At 37.1% G+C, this 19,121-nt stretch overlaps 1 long non-coding RNA gene across 1 annotated transcript; it reads right to left on the bottom strand.

The window, feature by feature from the left end:
- Nucleotides 1-391: 391 nt before the first annotated feature.
- On the bottom strand, nt 392-18,496 carry LOC107723106 (uncharacterized). The gene is made up of 3 exons (XR_001637893.1): nt 18,276-18,496; nt 3,659-4,180; nt 392-758 (listed from the first exon to the last, which is right to left on the bottom strand). It is a non-coding gene; the product is annotated as an uncharacterized LOC107723106 (long non-coding RNA).
- Nucleotides 18,497-19,121: the final 625 nt, after the last annotated feature.

The raw sequence follows: 19,121 nt of genomic DNA, 5'->3' as shown, positions 1-19,121 counted from the left end.
AGTACAACTGTAATGGCTAATGAAAATTCAACTTTGCCATCACAGAAATAAATTACATTTTCAAATACATTAAAATAGAAAATAGTTATTTTAAATGATACAAATATTTTTTACAATATTACAATTTTCTGACCGTATTTTTATAAAATAAATGTATTCTTGGATAAGCATTCATTTTCAAAATTCATTCATTTTGAAGACTTTCAAAAACATTTCAAAAACAAAACCAAAAATGTTTTACATTGTATTTATACAAGTTGACAAGTTCTGCCACAATTTTGCTCTGTTTATTAAAAAACTAAACAAAAAAATATAATCAACCAATATCAAGACATTTTAGCTATTTGACCACATCCTATGTTGAACACAACCCACTTACACACACACACACACACACACACACACACACAGTCCCTCTCCGCATTTCAGCGTGCAGAGACACCACTTAACACTCTTCTCACACTCACACCTTGCAGGTGGCTTGGATACAAACGCCTCAGGAATTCAGATGAGAACTGACCAATGAGAAGCAAGAAAACATCCTGCTGACTTCATCAGAACCAGAACACAGACACAGATCTGAGTCTGGAGCAGCAGTGTTAGAGAGATGCACTCACAGCTGAAGACGGCAGATGCAGGATGCTGGGTGGAGATGGGACAGTGCTCCTCATCACTGTTGTCTCCACAGTGGTTGAGTTGATCACAGACCTGCGAGCCCAGGTTCAGACATCTGCCGTTAGTGCACAGGAATCTGCACTCTAGGGACAAACACAGAAAACCGCAATGACTCGTTTTCAGATAGGCTAATATAATCAATAACAATCAGGGTCAGTCTGTTTTCACACCTGCTGCATCAGGGCTTAACAAATTTCCATCCTTGGTTTGTTCTGGCCCTTGTGAAAGGAAACTTATAACTAGAAAAAAATGTTGGAGCTAAGTGGATTATAAATGCAACTCCCAAATAAGATTACAATACTGTTCAAAAGTTTGGGGTCATTGAGATTTAAGAAATTAATACTTTTTAATACTTAAAATCTATTTCAAATAAATACTGTTCATTTGAACTTTCTAATCATCAAAGTATTATGAAAAAAATGTACCACAGTTTTCAGAAAAATAATAAGCAGTACAACTGTAATGGCTAATGAAAATTCAACTTTGCCATCACAGAAATAAATTACATTTTCAAATACATTAAAATAGAAAATAGTTATTTTAAATGATACAAATATTTTTTACAATATTACAATTTTCTGACCGTATTTTTATAAAATAAATGTATTCTTGGATAAGCATAAGAGACTTTCAAAAACATTTCAAAAACAAAACCAAAAATGTTTTACATTGTATTTATACAAGTTGACAAGTTCTGCCACAATTTTGCTCTGTTTATTAAAAAACTAAACAAAAAAAACTGTCAGATCCTGATTTACACCTGGGTCCATTTCCCCCGCCACCTCCTGATTCTCAGACCCCTAAACTGTCAAACCTGGATTATCCTACTATTTTACATTGTTCCATGAAAAGTCAACATTTGAAAGAACTTCACAACAACTTAAATAAAAACATCAGGACGTCCTGTGAGGATCTGAAAATGCTCAGGTGCAGGAGTTTGTGGGATAGTTTCACTGGGCCAAAAACTTGGCAGAGATTTGTGGATCTCAGTCGGCGATGATCCTCTATATGTAGGTCACTGGCTTTTATAAATGATCTTAAAATAAGTGTTCCTGCAAGCATGCTTTTAGAGAAACTCAACATTGACCTGATAACGGTGGATATTCAGCTGTATGGAAGACTCTTCACTATACAGCATTAACAAAAGACCAGAATGCAATGCAAACCAGACAGTGATGACACTAGCACTATAAACAACTTGACTGTGTGAGGAGGAGGTGCTAGACAATACCAAAGCACACCCATGTGATCTCTCACAAGGTGTGGTGCAGCCCTATGTGATTTTAAAAATGATATGATAATCTTTACACAAACAAATCAGCAGTTCTTTGCCCTGCTTACACCTTAACATAACACGAGACACAATGAGACAATCCAACATTCACCTGCACAAACTCAACAGCACAAAGCAGCAAAAATCAAGAGAGAATAGGAGAGACAAGACACAAGATGGCAAGACTAGAAGAGGAGACAAAATAAGAAGAAACAAGAGAGCAAAAGAACAGAAGCAGATGAGACTAGAAAATGTGAAAAAGAGGGAATAGACTAGATGAGAAGAGAGGAGACGAGATGAAAATACATTGGACTAAAGAGGGGAGAAGAAAGGCAAAAAGAGTAGAAGAGGAGATGATAAGATTAGAAGTAGATGACAAGAAGATGGGAAAAGACGAGAGGAGACGGGATGAGCAAAAAGGAGACAAGAGGAGAGAAGAAGAGACGACAAGAGAAGAAGAGGAGAGAAGAGATTAGTCCAGATGAGATGAGAAGCGATGAAACAAGAACGAGAAGAGAAGGAAGAAAAAGAAGTAGATGAGAAAAGGTGAATGGAGACCAGATGAGAAAAATTGAGACAAAAATAAAAAAAATGAAAAGAGACAAAAAAAAGAAGAGAAGATGAGAAGATGCAAGAACAGATTAAATGAGAAAATATTTTTAAAGACCAGACAAAAGAGGAGAGAAGAAGAGACAAGACAAAGACTAGAGGAGAGATGAGGAGAGAAGAGACTCAACAATAAGAGAAGAGACAACACAAAACAAGACGAGACGAGAGATGAAAAATAAAGAGAGATGAGACGTGATGAGACAAGAAGAGACAAGACCAAACAAGGCGAGAAGAGACAAAACAAGGAGAGAAGAGATGAGCCGGGATGAAATGAGAAGACAAGAGAAGAAAAAGAGAAGATAAGAAGTAGATGAGAAATGAGAATAGAATTTGAAATTCTTTTTAAAAATAAAAATACCAGACAAAAGAGAAAAGTAGATGAGACGAGAAGAGGAGAGATGAGATGAGAAGAGACGAATCAAGAAGAGAAGAGATAAGATTAAACAAAACATTAAGAAAGAGATGAGAAGATGAGCGGAAACGAGAAGAGAAGATGAGCGGAAACGAGAAGAGAAGATGAGCGGAAACGAGAGAAGATGAGCGGAAACAAGAGAAGATGAGCGGAAACGAGAAGAGAAGAGAAGAGAAGAGAAGAAATGAGACGAGGCAAGATGTAACAAGAAGAGGAGATAAGATGAAAGGAGAAGAGATGAGACAAGAAAAGAAGTTCAGGGTCATTATATTATGTCAGTAAAGTAGCACATTTCTCCCAAGTCCTGTTCTGCTCTCTGTCTGCAGTGCACTAGGCTGTCAAACTGTGGTTTAGTACACAGCCCAGCCTCCACTGCCCTCCACCCATCTCGCACTTTCTCTGCATTCCATTCCAGGCAGGGGAGAGAAACGCAGCCTGTCGGAGAAATGGAGCAGAGGAGTCTGGGAGGGGGAGGGGGAGTGAGAAAGCAGCTTTGAATATTAGCACACACACACACACACACACACACACACACACACACAAACCATCATGAGTTTGTAAAGCACAACATGACCCTCCTCATGAACATAATCTGCAACGCTGGAATGAATCATTAAACTCACGTTCATGCCAACCGATTATCCCGTTTAATTCTAACACTGAGGTTATAAACTTGATTCGGTGCTCACCTGTGAAAGCATTGGTGGCCGGTAGGTCAGCCTCCTGCATACTGCTCCTGCCGCTCGGCCCGTATGTTTGTGTGTGCATCCACGTTATTGGCTCCAATTGCCTGAGGGCTCCTGGGGGCCAAACAGCCACCGTGCTGCCATTCTCACCTCATAAGTCCATGGCTCCTGCTCCAGCCGCTGCCCTCTACCTTCACGATAGGGCAAATAAACTAAGAAGAAAGGTGGAGGGGGGCTAAAAAGTCTTTAGTGACAGACTAGGGCTCTATTCAGCAGGAATCAGGGCGGGGTTGCCAGGGCAACCAGAGCACTGATTACCCTCCCAGCCAGAGCCAGCCAGCCATAGCTGTGTGTGAGCGAGCGAGGAAAGATCCAGACAGGTACTTGATTCAGAGAAGGTGTTTGATAGCTGATTCAGGAAGGGAATGTGTAGTTGCTGCCGCTCGTCCTGGGTGGATAAACTCTTCTCAGCGTAGCAGCGTGCTAATCAATGCGCCCCACCTCATCCTTCAGACCGCAAGCTCACTGAGAGAGACAGAGAGAAAATCAGTTGAGTGGCTGAAATACATGCAAGCAAAAATGTACTTGCAGAACTCACTTACAAAAGGTTACTATAGTTTAATCTATGATTTACTACAGCTGCTTTTACTGGAGTAAGTACTATGTGAAATCTTGTTTAGGAATCGACAATGAATCAATTAATGATTCACTGTGTTGATTTGATTCACTTGATTCAATTCAAATGGAGAACAATTCCTGTTCGTTACACAATTTGATTTAATTTGAGTAATAATTCTGTTTCAGTATTATTTTAAAATGAATTTATAGGATTTGTTAAATTCTTCCCCTGAAAATGTTTTCTGCAAATCATCTCATCAACTAAACTAAGATAAAACAGTGCTATTTTACTGTTATATTTGAGACAATAATGGCAATTATTTGAGTACGTTAATTCACCATTAATTTGCACATACGAAGATGGATTTATTTAACATACACTACCATTCAAAAGTTTGGGGTCAGTAAATTTTTTTTTATGTTTTTGAAAGTCTCTTATGCTCACCAAGGCTGCATTTATTTGGTCAAAAATACAAATGAAACAGTAATATGGTGGAACATTATTACAATTTAAAATAACTGTTTTCTATTTTAGTACGTTATCAAATGTCATTTATCGCATTTAAAGCTTAATTTTCAGCAGCCATTTTTACAGTCTTCAGTGTCACATGATCCTTCAGAAATCATTCCAATATGCTGATTTTCTTATTATTATCATTGTTGTGCTGCTTAATATTTTTGTGGAAACGGTGATACATTATCTTCAGTATTCTTTGATGAATAGATTGTTCAAAAGAAAAAAAAAATGCTGTTCTTTTGAACTTTCTATTCATCAAAGAATACTGGAAAAAAAATGTAACAGCAGTTGAAAATGAAATAGAAATATCTTGTGACATTATAAATGTCTTTACAGTCACTTTTAAATCAAATCAGTGCATCCTTGCTTAAAAAAAAAAAAGTATTAATATCTTTAAAAAAAAAAAAAAAAAAGCAAGTGTACTGACCTCCAATATTCGAACAGTAATAAAACAAAACCAATATCAAAGTACCTTCTAATACTAACTCTGAAAAATTGATTTTTTTCTAAGGTAATGAAAACTACTGGTTACCACCACCATAGTTGTACAGTCATCTAAGATCCTGTCTGATCTGGCAGACAAGCTCTGAGGCAGACGTAAAAAACAGATAGACCCGACACAATCATACAACGGGTGTTTCATTAAGCAAAAATTAGAAACAGCAGGGGTTCAACACATCAGCATTTTATGATCTTACGGCAGATCTTTACCAGCAACAAAACATCAAGTTCCTGTGAAGAGATGCACATTAGCATCTACAATCCCCAGCAGGAGTGTCAGCCTTTAATGACTGTTACATAACACACTAGAACACTTTACTGGAAACCAAGTTATCACAAGCCACAGCTAATGTTTCTGTGGCTTAATATAATTGATTTAATGTCTCAAAAAAAAAAAAAAGAACAACTCCATTTTCATTTGGAGAAGACTAGAGCAATGGACGAGGCAGGACGTGTCCTCAGACAACCTTTAAAGCCCTCCGACATCCCAGTGGACGCCGCGCTGAGCCCAGACTGCCGACTACACATCGGCTGTGTTACTTAGAAACACGGCAAGCCCTAACCTCGTCTGACCTCTGCCGCATGCCGCACAGCGAGAGCACGGATCCATCACACAATAAATAATATTCCACACACGTGAAACAGGAGAACGCCATCCAAATCAAACAAAGACTGAGACACACACAGTCAACCGAGGTCGTTTTAGGACACGATTATGGCCATCACAGATAAAACAGATGAACATCTGCCAGATGTTTAGATTTACTTTTCTTCATTGTTATCTCTTTGTTCTTCCATGTGTCCCTTTCCTAAGTGCTTCTCCTCTCAGAGAGAGTGAACAAACCATGTATCTATGGCTTTGTTCAGACTAAGGATGTGAAAAACAAATTTAACGATTAATCGAGATTAAATCGCAAAGGCGATAAATCGCAATTAGGCAGAGGCTGCGATTGTCATGCGTATCTTTCAGTGAAGCACGGTTCTGTGATCAGCAGTAAATCTCCATCTGAAGGCCAGAGGGCACTCTCGCGCTGAAACTCCAAATACGCCTTGCCGAAGAAACCCAGGAAATCCCTGTAGCTGTTGCTGAATAAACAGATTTAACTGCTTTCATTAATTCAACATGACTAATAAACACACGACTACGACAATAATATGGTTTATCTGAGTTCGTCTTATTATAATATTTATTATAATAAAGTATATAATAATGCAATGCTAATCGACATAGCCTTTATCACTGCTTAGAATACTATGGAATATGTTGTGTGCCTTATTCTGTGTAAGAAGCCACATCATCTCTCAGAAGGATTTATTTCAAACACGTCTGACGTTATGAAGTGAGTTTGGAGTAAAAACATGTTATTAAATGTGGTATTTTCATGTGCTTTCAGATGGAGCAGCATTTACTACACAGAGCCGTAGTTCAATGACAAGCTACGCAAACAGCGTTCATAATTGCAGAACGATTTCTTCGATTTCATAATCGCCCAATTAAATCGTCTGCGATTATGAACGCGATTTTGCGTAGCTTGTCACTGAACTACGGCTCTGTGTAGTAAATGCTGCTCCATCTGAAAGCACGTGCTGGAGATTTACTACTAATCACAGAATCGGCTTTACTGAAAAGATGCGCATAACAATCACATTTGATTAATCATGCAGCCCTATTCTGACATATACTGACCAAAGTTACAATTCTATTCTATAAATAGAATTTATACATAAATATATAAATTACTATAAAATAAAATGTACCAGAATTAAATATATTGGCATTGCAAACTTAATGGCAATTATTCTTTTCTAAATTCTATAATTCAGTATAAAGTCATAATTATTTTCATGTTATGACTGCTAATAAACTGCAGATATTAAAATTCAATACTATTTTGTCTAAATAAAAAATAAAGCACTAAAAACTAAAATCTGCCATTTAAATACTACAAGTGAATTTAGAAGTCACAATATTATAATGTACAGCATGAAATTTATATTTATTTTGAGATTTGCTAAAGATTATAATATATTTTATTAAGTTATTAGTGTTTTCAGATAATGGCAAAGGTATATACAATAATCGACAAACAGCGATAGATAAAAAAAAAAAAAAGACATAACCGATAAGACACCAATATATTATCAAATATGTGACCCTGAACCACAAAACCAGTCTTAAGTCGCTGGGGTATATTTGTAGTAATAGCCAAAAATACATTGTATGGGTCAAAATTATTGATTTTTCTTTTATGCCAAAAATCATTAGGACATTAAGTAAAGATCATGTTCCATGAAGATATTTTGTAAATTTCCTACTGTAAATTTCAAAACTTAATTTTTGATTAGTAATCAAAGATTAGCCAAGAACTTCATTTGGACAACTTTAAAGGCGATTTTCTCAATATTTAGATTTTTTTGCACCCTCAGATTCCAGATTTTCAAATAGTTGTATCTCGGCCAAATATTGACCTATCCTAACAAACCATACATCAATGGAAAGCTTATTTATTCAGCTTTCAGATGTATAAATCTTATGAACTTGCAAGAGGTTCATTGGTATTGACATTATGTTAGCCTTGTAAACATGACTGACTTCAAGAAACACATGTGATTGGTTCCTGGACAAAACAAACAAACAAACAAACAAACGAAAATGTTTTCCCTTACAGACAATTTTATTTTCATTTTATTTTATAAGTTATTTTCTAAGTCAAAACTCGAAAACTAACTCAAAAAAAAAAAAAAAATCATGTGATAAAATATCCCTGGAATTTTGAGTGGTTCCTTTGGTGAAGACATTCTTTACATTTCTGAGATTCAAGTTCAGAGGAATGTTGGTCTATCACTGTTTTGTGGTTCTTTCTTCTGTGACATACTGGTGGGGGGGGGGGGGGGGGGGGGGGGGTCCTGGAATAGATGTTTTGAGTATAAAAGCACTTTTGGCCAACAAAATGACAGAAAAACATTGTCAGTTTTGGTCCGGATGTCTTACCCCTATCATCAGAACTACTAAGTAAAATTCCCTCAACATTTGAAATACCAAAGCATGCTGACTAAATTGACTTGCGTATGCTGAACAGACTTTTCATTATTGTCAGTATTGCCCAGAATTTTAGTATCAGTACAACAAACAAACAAAAACAATAATAATAAATACTAACAAAGTGAACCAGACATAGAAACACATTAGGACACAGAACACTCCACCTGTAGAGACTCTCTGTCCTAATACACACAGTTTGATGAATAGGCTGAACAGCAGCCATGCTGAAAACCACTAAAATGACTGCAATAAACGCCTGCTAAAATATTCTCTGTATCTGTCGGTCTGGGTAATGTGATCTCAGCAGGGGGTCTGTCTCTTTCTCACTCTCGGTGCCTGGTTAAATCATGATGAAGCTCTTAGGAACAACTATTCGCTGAACTGATTCATCCAGCCAGACTCAAACATCATAACTGCTGATGCCATTAATCATTAGTAAAAAAATTACTAATAGCTGCTACCTTGCCTGTCAGTCTGTCTCAAAAGAAACCCCAACTGGGTGATTAAGACTCCGGTGTGGAACAGTGGAGTTTTATATCAGCCTAAATTTGTTTACTTGGCAATAATAACCAGTTGACTGTATATTATCCAACTCATTACACAGCTTTTTATTAGGGGTGCTCCGATCGTAAAAAGTAATGCAAATTATAAACTTGAGTGACGGTGTGACACTGCCTTGATTGTGCAAGTGACAATTCCTGTGTCAACTGTGCAGCGTGCAGCTTGCTTATAGATAGACGTGATGTGTGGTGATTTAAACCATTTGCATATCGAGTACCTCACCTTCAGCATTATAATTATTTCACCCACGCCGGACAGAGACTGAGACAGTGACGCTGCATGTCGTGCCAAACCTCACAGCAGCGTCATCAGCTTGAGATCGGCCTTTTTAGAGACCGCCGATCAATCATCCCAACGTGATTATCGGCCGATAGTGATCGGTAGCCGATCAATCGGAGCACCCCTACTTTTTACCAAATAAAATACAATGACATTGAAATATTTAATTCCCTTACTCGTAGATTATCTTTATACCTTCTGCTAAAGATAAAGTCCATTACAACACATGGTTCAGCAAACAGAAAAAAAAACATCCACAAAGGAAAGGCCACCCTGTTCAAGCCTAGCAGTTAATTAGACAGATTAACCGTTTTCCTGCCCGTGTCCTAAGTTGACCTGACAACCAGGATCTGCAGGTTAACAAATGATGACTCAGCCGTCTGGGCTAGTCAGTTTAATAGGTGCATATGTGTGTGTGAACCAGACATGTTTAAGTTTTAGTCCCGCCCAACTGAGGACTCTGAGAACTAGAGCAGCATTCTGTAGTAATAAACAAATAATTTTCTTATGATGCAAAAAGGGGCATTTAAATAGCTTTTTTAGTCTTAAATGCAGCATAAATTCAGTCCAACAATACAAAAACAAAACATTTTTCGCTAAAAAGAACCGACTCAGAGTAATTTGTTCTGTAATTTGGCTATACGGTTGTGCAAAAGAATGAACTCAGTTCTAGAATTGGACTTAACTGGTTGTGTTGGATGTTTTTGATTCACAAAATAAAATAAAAAAAGCACTGATTCATAAGAATCATTAAATCTGCACTATTTTACAGTGGTTGCACTCTACACCTTCGATTTACTAAAAAGAACCGATTCATCCGAGTCAATTGTTTGAGAATCGGACTACACTGGTTGTGCTGTAAGTATTTGATTCACAAAAAAGAACCAACTCACAAGTCATTCATTAGAGAATCAGACTACACTGATTCACAGCATGTTTCGCACTGAAACATGCAGTGAATCCAGTGATAGCGTTGCACAGCCACTGTATATGACATTACGCCCCCATCGGTGGATAGTAGGGCTTGGTAAAAAATATCGATATCTTGATTTTAATCGATTCTCATTTTTACGGAACAATATTGATTCTTAAACCCCAAGAATTGATTATCGCAATAAGCATTGTGCTTTGGTACTTTTAATATGAAACAAAGTCTCAGATTTCAAATTCTGTCCTGTTCTGTGGAGTGACAGATCGCTGTAGCGCGGCGTGCTTCAGTTCAATAATAAGCCCAGCGCGTAGCGCACGTGAACCGATCATCTCCTCCACATTAATACCAGTTTCAGCACAAAATATTAATGACTAAACATCCGAAGGCAAGTTAAAGGAAGAGTACAACTTTACAATCCGTATCCTGTCTCATGTAATTGCTCAATCAGTGTTTCAGCCACACAAAGACGTCAATATAATGGCTTATAAACAAAGTCACGTAACGTCACCTCAGAAAAAAACATATTCGGTGACCATAAACTCATTAGTCAGCTAGAAAATTAAACTGTAGAGAGGGGCATTTTGCTAAATATATGCACCATATAACATATTCATTATAATTTTTACTGTTCTTCAATGTTTAATTTATGTTTGAATAAATCCATCAAGTTTTTATGACAGCCACCATTTAAATGTTTATATTTCAAAAAAATTAATTTAAGTAGAAGTATTATTAATTTATTATGTAATTGTAACTTTATTATTTTAAAAACTTTAAGTGTAATTTTAGCAGTTGTATATTAGCTTACAAATCAGTCAATTTTAACCTATAGTTATTATAATTATAGTAATGTAGTACCAACTGACTCTCATGTATATTCAATTGAGAGATTTTTTTTCCTTGAGAAAATTTGGCATGTACTGTACCTGATATGTATCCAAAATAATCGATATTGAATCGAATCGAAAGCTTGTGAATGAGAATCGAATTGAATCGTGAAATTTGTGCCAAAACCCAGCCCTAGTGGATAGGGTGTAAAAATAAAATAAATAGAATGACTCGTCTAGTGTCCGGCTATAAAAAAGTATTTCTGTATACACACACCATAAATAAGATATTCTGAAGATATACACAAACAAATGCAGAAAAAGTGATGAAGACAAGTGAAAGGAACGTAAGTAAAGGAAGAAACGCTCATTGTACACCACATGCACAGACACTAGCTGGTTTAGAATAGATACAACAGCAAGAATTTATGACAACATGCCTGTCTGCACAGTGTCATGACGGATGTTTTTTACAGCCTATCATTTTCAGTACAACAGTACCTGCATTCCTCTTTCTTCTGACAGTCTCTTTTACTTTATTGTAATCACTGTATGTTTTTTGGTCTTGTTTGCCCTTAGCAGTAATTTGAGTGACTGCGCTTAATCCCACCTCTTATGTATTTCGGCCCACCTCTCTTAAGTGAACAGTTTATTCAGCTTAACAATCCTGCATTGCCAACAAGGCAAAATGTGGGATGTATTAAAGTCGGTTTTATGCAATATGCTGGAGATTTTGGTTGCCTTAGCAACAACGAATGAGATGACTTTCTTTCTGCACCCAAAAAGAAAAGTGATTACCTTTTAATATAATGCACTAAAGTGATCTGAAAACATTAATGGCTTTATTGATCAGGTCAGGACTTACATTGACAAATGCATATGTTTTTTAGAGCACAGAGATGAGACGCTACATGAAGATAGGGCAAATAAAATCAATCAAATTTGGAGCCATGTGGGTGGGAAAGACAAAATCAATCTGTCCTCCAAAAACTGTATTGTTCAGAGAGCACAGGAACACACACACACACACACAACTGAAACACATACCGCAAACAAACACAAGCCTTTGAAGTGAAGGTCTAATCAGTTTCAGGATCTCTTCTCTCAGCCAATCAATCGACAGCCCTCTGGGACTCCGCCCACAGTGTCTAGACAGCCAGACATTTGCTGCTCTACTGCATTCTGCAGCGGTGCACACTGCAGAGGTCACGGAGGCCAAGTCTAGCATGAGCTCAAACCAGACACTTGTTCTCAAGGGGTACTCAGTACCATCCATTCCAACACTGATTAAATCTGCTGATAAGTGTGTAAGTGCCCTGATTTATGAAACATCACTACTTTCATGTTTTGATGCCGATGATTCGTAACAAGTTTGCACATGTAACTGAGGTTGATATTAAACTAGTCCTTTCCTCAAAATGACTTTGACAACAGTTCTGTCTGACATTGCTTGGTTGAAATGACATGTGACCTTCTTCCAGACCGGTGAAGGGTGATTTAACAAACTAGAAATGCTGTAAATAATTTGAGTCCTAAAAGTTTGTGTTTGCGGTGTCCTCTAGAAGAGCTGATGTCAAAGTCAAGCTGCAGCACAAGAGAGAGAAAATGAATGTGCGTGAAAGGGAGAGAGACAGAGAGCTTGGTGCAGAGTGCTGCAGTGTCCTGTATCAGAACAGAGATCAGCTTTGAAGCATTTAGGAGCGACAGAGACATTACAGGACTCGAACCCCCACTACAGCATCAATGGGTTTCTAGCTCACATCTCAATCTCCATTAAAGGGTACATGTAAATATACTTGGAATGATAGTTTGTACTCAAATGACAGCAATGATTGATCATAAAAGCATAGTTGATTGAATTGATTTTTTACCGACATTTCCAACTGACTAAAATACTGTGCCTATGTACAAATGTGCCAAAAGGGACCTCATTGTTCCTGTAGTTAATTATGTTGTCATTTTTGATGGAAACATCATTTCTGACAGATGGAGATTTGTAACACAACAGACCCAGAAGTCCCTTCTTTCCAATGGAGACTTACAGAAAAGTTCCGACAGGAGTTCTTCGGAACAGATTTGAACTTCAGAAGCATTAATCATTAAAAATGACCAATTATTTGTGGTTCATCCATAATTCTGTAGAATTGATGATAATGAATAAGTCAGAAATAATTGTTTACATTATTTAACACTATAGCCTTGGGCAACCCATAATCTGTCCTTCTAAAGTATTGATGGTGTCCTACCCAATGAATGTTTTTTTTTGGTTAAATAAGGTCTGTGGTTAACACAAGTTCAAAATATTTTCATGTTTATTCTAGGGTTGGGCGATGTCTACCAAATTGCCATCGGACGATGTCTACAGTGAAACATCATGATGAACGATGATATCGGGGGGCGGGGTTAGGGGGTGTGCCCGAAGCGTGAATCCGTATGCAGAAAGGCATGGAAAACAAATAAAGCGTTCTACGGAGCCACTAAAGGGACATGGTTAGCCGCTTGCTAGTGGTAGACTATTACATTACAGTACATAAAAGTTCACTTACCACATACACAGAGTAAGGAGAGATAACTGATTCCCTTTAGGGGTTCCGTAGTACCATTAATTTCCTTTCCGAACGCGAATTGGGATGCGGCGGATTGCAGGGGGTATGGGGGGGGGGATCACAATGGCGGCTCAACATCGTGATGTCTGTCAGCCATCGGCGATGGACGATCGATGGCATCGTCTATCGGCCCAACCCTAGTTTATTCTACAACATAAAATACATCAGCAATACCACTTTGTGATTTTTTTAAGCTTTTACTTGTCTGGAAAAAGCCAGTTGCTAACAAGTTGCTAAATGGGACTTCAAAGGTTATCGGGGGAAATTAAAATGTCAGCACACTGAACCGGTAAATTCATCTAACTAGTCCACTTTTAAAACCTTGTTGTGTTTATCTCTCAAAATATTTTAACTCAAACTTTGAGGTAAAATGCGTTTTCGTGTTGTAGTGTGGACTGTGAAAATGGATGTACTGGAAAATGATGATGCATGTTTAGTCATGTGACATATAATACTGATATATATCTATGTTTATACCAGTATTGTGCCCGTTATGTGCTATTCGCTTTCACACTGTTGCTACAGATGTCTTACTTTGTACACTCTTCATATCACAGTCCTGCAAAGATGACAGAAAATTTACTTGCGATTGCCGTTTTGGGGCAAAACATGAGAGGGCAGTTGCATTTTAGATCTAACATAGGCTACCACTAGGGGGTGTACTGCAGAGATTGTATGCAGCAATAAAAGCCAAAAAAAGTCCAGAAAAAAAGTAAAAAGGCAAGTTTAGCTCTGCAAAGACTGCACAAGCTGAGCGGTAGTTAGTGTCTTTATCTCTGCTCCGCCAGGACCGCAGTTCCCCTCATGCCCCGGCTTGCCTCCATCTGTCTCCCACCACAGGATGCCAACCAGGGACCCCAACCCTATCAGACCATCTCTGCCATATGCCTCTGTTCTGAGGTTAACCATAGGGATCGGTCTCAGGACTTTGAGAGACCATCCACCTGAACCCAGAAAGTGCAAAAACATCAGTTAGACAAACACAGAGAATTTGCTACTAGATTGTAGATGTGCACTGTACTGATTTATGCAAAATAAGAAATACTTATTTTAAAACAAAGGAGACTAAGCAGTAAACACATAGGTGGCGTGACCTTTTCCATGGTCTGATCCATAAGTGTCCAGCTGTGATCGCTGCCTGAGTGCCGCTCTTTTTGGCTGTGTCATTTTCTCTCCAGTCTAAGTATGTTCTGAGGGGGTGCAAGTAATTTAAGGATCCTCCTGGGCGTCCTTTCTTACACTGATCTGGGTCCAGTTCTGCAGTGTGTCAGACAATGACAGACAGCAGGGATTGCAGAACGACAGCTGATCCCGGTTCAGCATGTGTGCGGCTCCTACCCAAAGCCCTTATGCCACCTGACGTTTCAGTGCCAGAGGCCAGATGATGTGCTTCGCAGCAAGACAGGAAGCTTGGCGTATGATGATTCCGCGTCAGACAGACGGCTCTCAGCGAGACCGAAAGCTTTCTTCCCACAAGCAGTGAGTGTTCCGGTCTGGAGTGGGCGGCTGTCCCAGCTCTCAGCCTCAAATCACTCACACACCAACAGGATAGCACTCGATTTACTGCGTTTCACCACTACAATATTCTCAGACCACTATGCAACAAAATAAACATTACAATTTCTGGCCGATATCAATAAGCTGATTATTATCTTCATTTGTTATAGCCGATACTAAAATTTTATACGATTTTTGTCTAAATAAATAAAAAATAAAACAAAAAACCATCACAACATTAGGCTATAAAGTATGAAAATTATATATATTTTTAATTACTTTTGCTTAAGTAACAGCATTACTACATTATGAATGTTTTTATAATGATTTAAATTTAATTAGTATTTTAATACTTTTATGAAATTATATAATTATTTTATTAAATAATTATTTTATTTTATTTTATTACATTTTTAAATAAATGTATTACATGCATTTTAATATGTATTATTTCTTAAAATATTATTGTAAATATAAAAAAATATTTTAAAATTATTTTAAACAAAACAAACATTCAAAGATAAGATATAGGTTTACATTTGAAAATAGATGACAATAAAAGTATTTAAACATAAAAATGGGGGAAATGAGCACACACACACACAATTATATATCCTCCTAATACAAATAAATAAATAAATCTGTAATATCGGCCAATATGGTACCAATACATGGTGAATGCCTATAAAAAATCCTTGTCAATGAATAATGTGTGTTAATGTATTTTTTTTATATTAAATCAACCATTCAAACATGCAAACAAATAAAAAAATAATAATTTAAAAATCCTTGAATAATAAATTGTCATTTTCAAAAGAAAAACGATTATTCAAGATTGTAAAATAAAATTAAAAAAACCTTATTAAATAAATAAAAACGTTAAAAAAAACAATAATTTAAAAAATAGGGGACAAATTGTAAAATAAGCATGCACAATTAAATATCCAAACACATAAACAAATAAATAAAAAGTGTAGTATTGGCCATTATGCACCGATAGGCCTATATTGTGCATCTTCTTTAATAAAAAAACATGTCAATGAATAATAAATGATAAATTTTTTTATATTGATAAACCACTCAAAATAGCACAAAAAATATAATAATTCGAAAAAAGAATTTTTATATATATATATAAAAAAATAAAAGGAACAAGTGCTTAACATTTTGCCCATTTGTGATGGTCAAATCAGCAAGCCTGCTGGGTAATTTGGGCAGTCTGTGGCCAACAGAGTAAGTTTTGTGCAGGCAAACAGGTGCTGATGCACCGTAAGTCCTGTTTAGCTTCGGTCACGCTTTGGACCGATTTATCATTCTTCAGTCCCTGAGCTCCATGCGCCTCCACGACTCACTGTTACACTTGGCCCGATGCCGCTGCAGATCCATCAGCCGACACTCTGACACACCTCGCTGTCTGCCTGGAGCGGATGACATCACAGCTGGGACACGAGCTCATTTTTCAGGAGTGGAAAGTGTCCTTCTGTGTCGATAAACGTCATTCAGGGGTAACGCAGAGGAACGACTCACATTCATAAGTACAGAATGAACATGAGGCACTGAACCTTGGAGACAAGCGGGACAGAGTCGGTGACTGAATGCCACAGACGACAAGTTAGAAGTGAAATAAGAGTCAGATGCCTTTAAGCAACAATAAAGGCTCTGTCAGACTCTATCTGGCAGCGTATGACACAATCATGTGTCTCTTCAACTGGGCCAGAACCTGCAGCGCACAGGAAAGGACACAGAGAGTGGAGTCTAAAACTGGGCCGAACACTAGTCACGACAGCCACTAGCAGCACACTCAGTCCAAGTCTGGACAGGGTCAGCTGACAGCTTACACACACACAAACACACTCCCCTTCTCAGTCTCACATGCATAAAATATTAACAACCCATAAATAAAGCCGTGATTATAGGATGTTAATCGCTTTGGACATCATTAAGAAACCATTTCAAACATTTCACTTCTTGTTACACAAATTAAGATCATTCTCAATCTTTTTGGAGCTCAAAAGTGAAATCAGTAAGTAAATATCAAAGCCTCAAATGAACAAATGTGATATAAAATGAGCATCTGCTGGAAAATGACTCATGCTCAATCCTTCATGCTCAAGTCCAAGTAACCCAAGACAAAAAACCCAAATATAACTACTGCACAATAAATGAATGCATTATTAAATCTGACATAAAAACTGTGGTGAGCCGAAGAATATATGAATCTATTAAAGGATATATTTTTTAAATTGTATTACTTTAAAACTTGATTGTGATCAGTCGATTATGCATAACTGAAAGATAAACTGGTTATTCCATCACTCTTCATGGCAACATACCGGTGCTACCTTCATTGTGTGACTCAACACGGCTACTATGACTATAATAAAAATGACATATTAACGTATACATAAATGTTTTTATATGTATGTGTGTGTGTATACACACGTACTAATAATTCTTATAGTAATATATAAGCTATAATTTTGTAGCTGAATATGTAACTAAATATATACAGTAGTTAAAAAAGTATAAATATATACAGTCCATTGAAAAAGTAACTAGTGCATGTATGTAGGCTACGTACAATATATCGGAATGATACAAGACCCTTCCCTTACTAACTTACAGAAGAAATTACAAAAATAAATAATAATAATAAATTAAAAAACTGCTCTAAAAGTATAAACTGCAAATCAATAAAGACCTATTTATAAATAAATGTTACATTAATTATTTGGCATTAATTTTTAATATATAATTATTATTTGGCATATTTTTTTAAATTAGTGTTTTTCTAATAACATTTACCAAATAATAATAGAATTTGGTAATTAGCGGATTATAGCAGAAAAAAGAAGACAGCTAGCTCTGTCTGGCCCAAAATGAGCCCGATTACGTCTAAATGAAGAACTGGGTTACATTCAGGGTCCCGTTAAAGCAGCCGGCTGCGGTCTCCGTTAACGCAAGACCTAATAATACTGACGATAAATTATCTGATCTATCTAAGAATATAAATATGTCAGTCTATAGTCTTAACTTGCGCAACAGCCCGACTATAGGCTAGAAGTTGTCGGGCTAAACATGAAGTCGGAGGGTCCTAACAACTTTTTGTGCCCCAGACTAAACCCGTTACGCTCCTCTCTCTATCAGCGGGGCCACTGGCACAGCTGGCATCATTAAGCAGCCATCTGATGCCATCTGCACAAAAACCAGACATACACGAGGAGAATATCAGCTCCTTACCTCTGCAGAGTGGAATCAGGAAATGGCACTCTGAGTCCGCGGAGAGCAGAAGCCTGAGCCGTGTTGGCTGGTGATCCGGCGGAGATGACCTGGATTTCACCGCCAGCCTCGACGGCGTAAAAATAATCAGGCGAACAGTGGCGAGTGAAGCCAGCGGCAGTAAGACACACTCACTGATGGAGGACAGACGAACAGCTTTTAAAATAAGAGACTCAACGGAAGCGCACGACACAAATCTTCAAAATAAGAGTTTCATGAACAAACAAACAAACATTTTTTTTTAAAGAAACTGATTGTGTCGTGCTTTACTTCAATTTCCTAAATATCAACGTGAGTTTTATGCTTAATATTAGATTGTTAGAGTTTTTTAAGTTGTAAGTTAACGTTTTTTTTTTTTACTACACTGTAAAATGAGATCTTATGTTGATTTTAAATGTCTTAAAAGTTTACAAGTAATTATCCTCATTCTTTTGCTTATAATGTTTTTTATACGTCCGAACTGGATTTAGTCGTTCTCTCATCTTGAAGCCTGAAGGACAGCAGGGACGTTAAGTGCATTCATATGCCGCCCCCTACTGGAATGTTTTGGGAATAAAGTCACAGTTTTACTCATTGAATAAATGAAAATCGATCACTATTGTATTTTTAAAACACAAACAGTTTCTAGTTTTCTTAAAAGATACAAAATGAAAAACTACCAAAATAAAGCTTTTTTCATTATAGATAGTTGTTAGCCTAAATACTTGGTGTTATGTTTCCTTATTTTCTTACTGATTAAACAATATACTGGCATGAGTGATGGAACTACAGTATTTATTAATATTTTGAATAGCTCTATTTGTATTT

Source organism: Sinocyclocheilus rhinocerous, unplaced genomic scaffold (assembly GCF_001515625.1).
Source record: "Sinocyclocheilus rhinocerous isolate Xijiao unplaced genomic scaffold, SAMN03320098_v1.1 scaffold5110, whole genome shotgun sequence".
Taxonomy (NCBI): Eukaryota; Metazoa; Chordata; class Actinopteri; order Cypriniformes; family Cyprinidae; genus Sinocyclocheilus; species Sinocyclocheilus rhinocerous.
The sequence above is the reverse complement of the archived record's forward strand: the minus strand, read 5'-3'. Positions and strand labels throughout refer to the sequence as shown.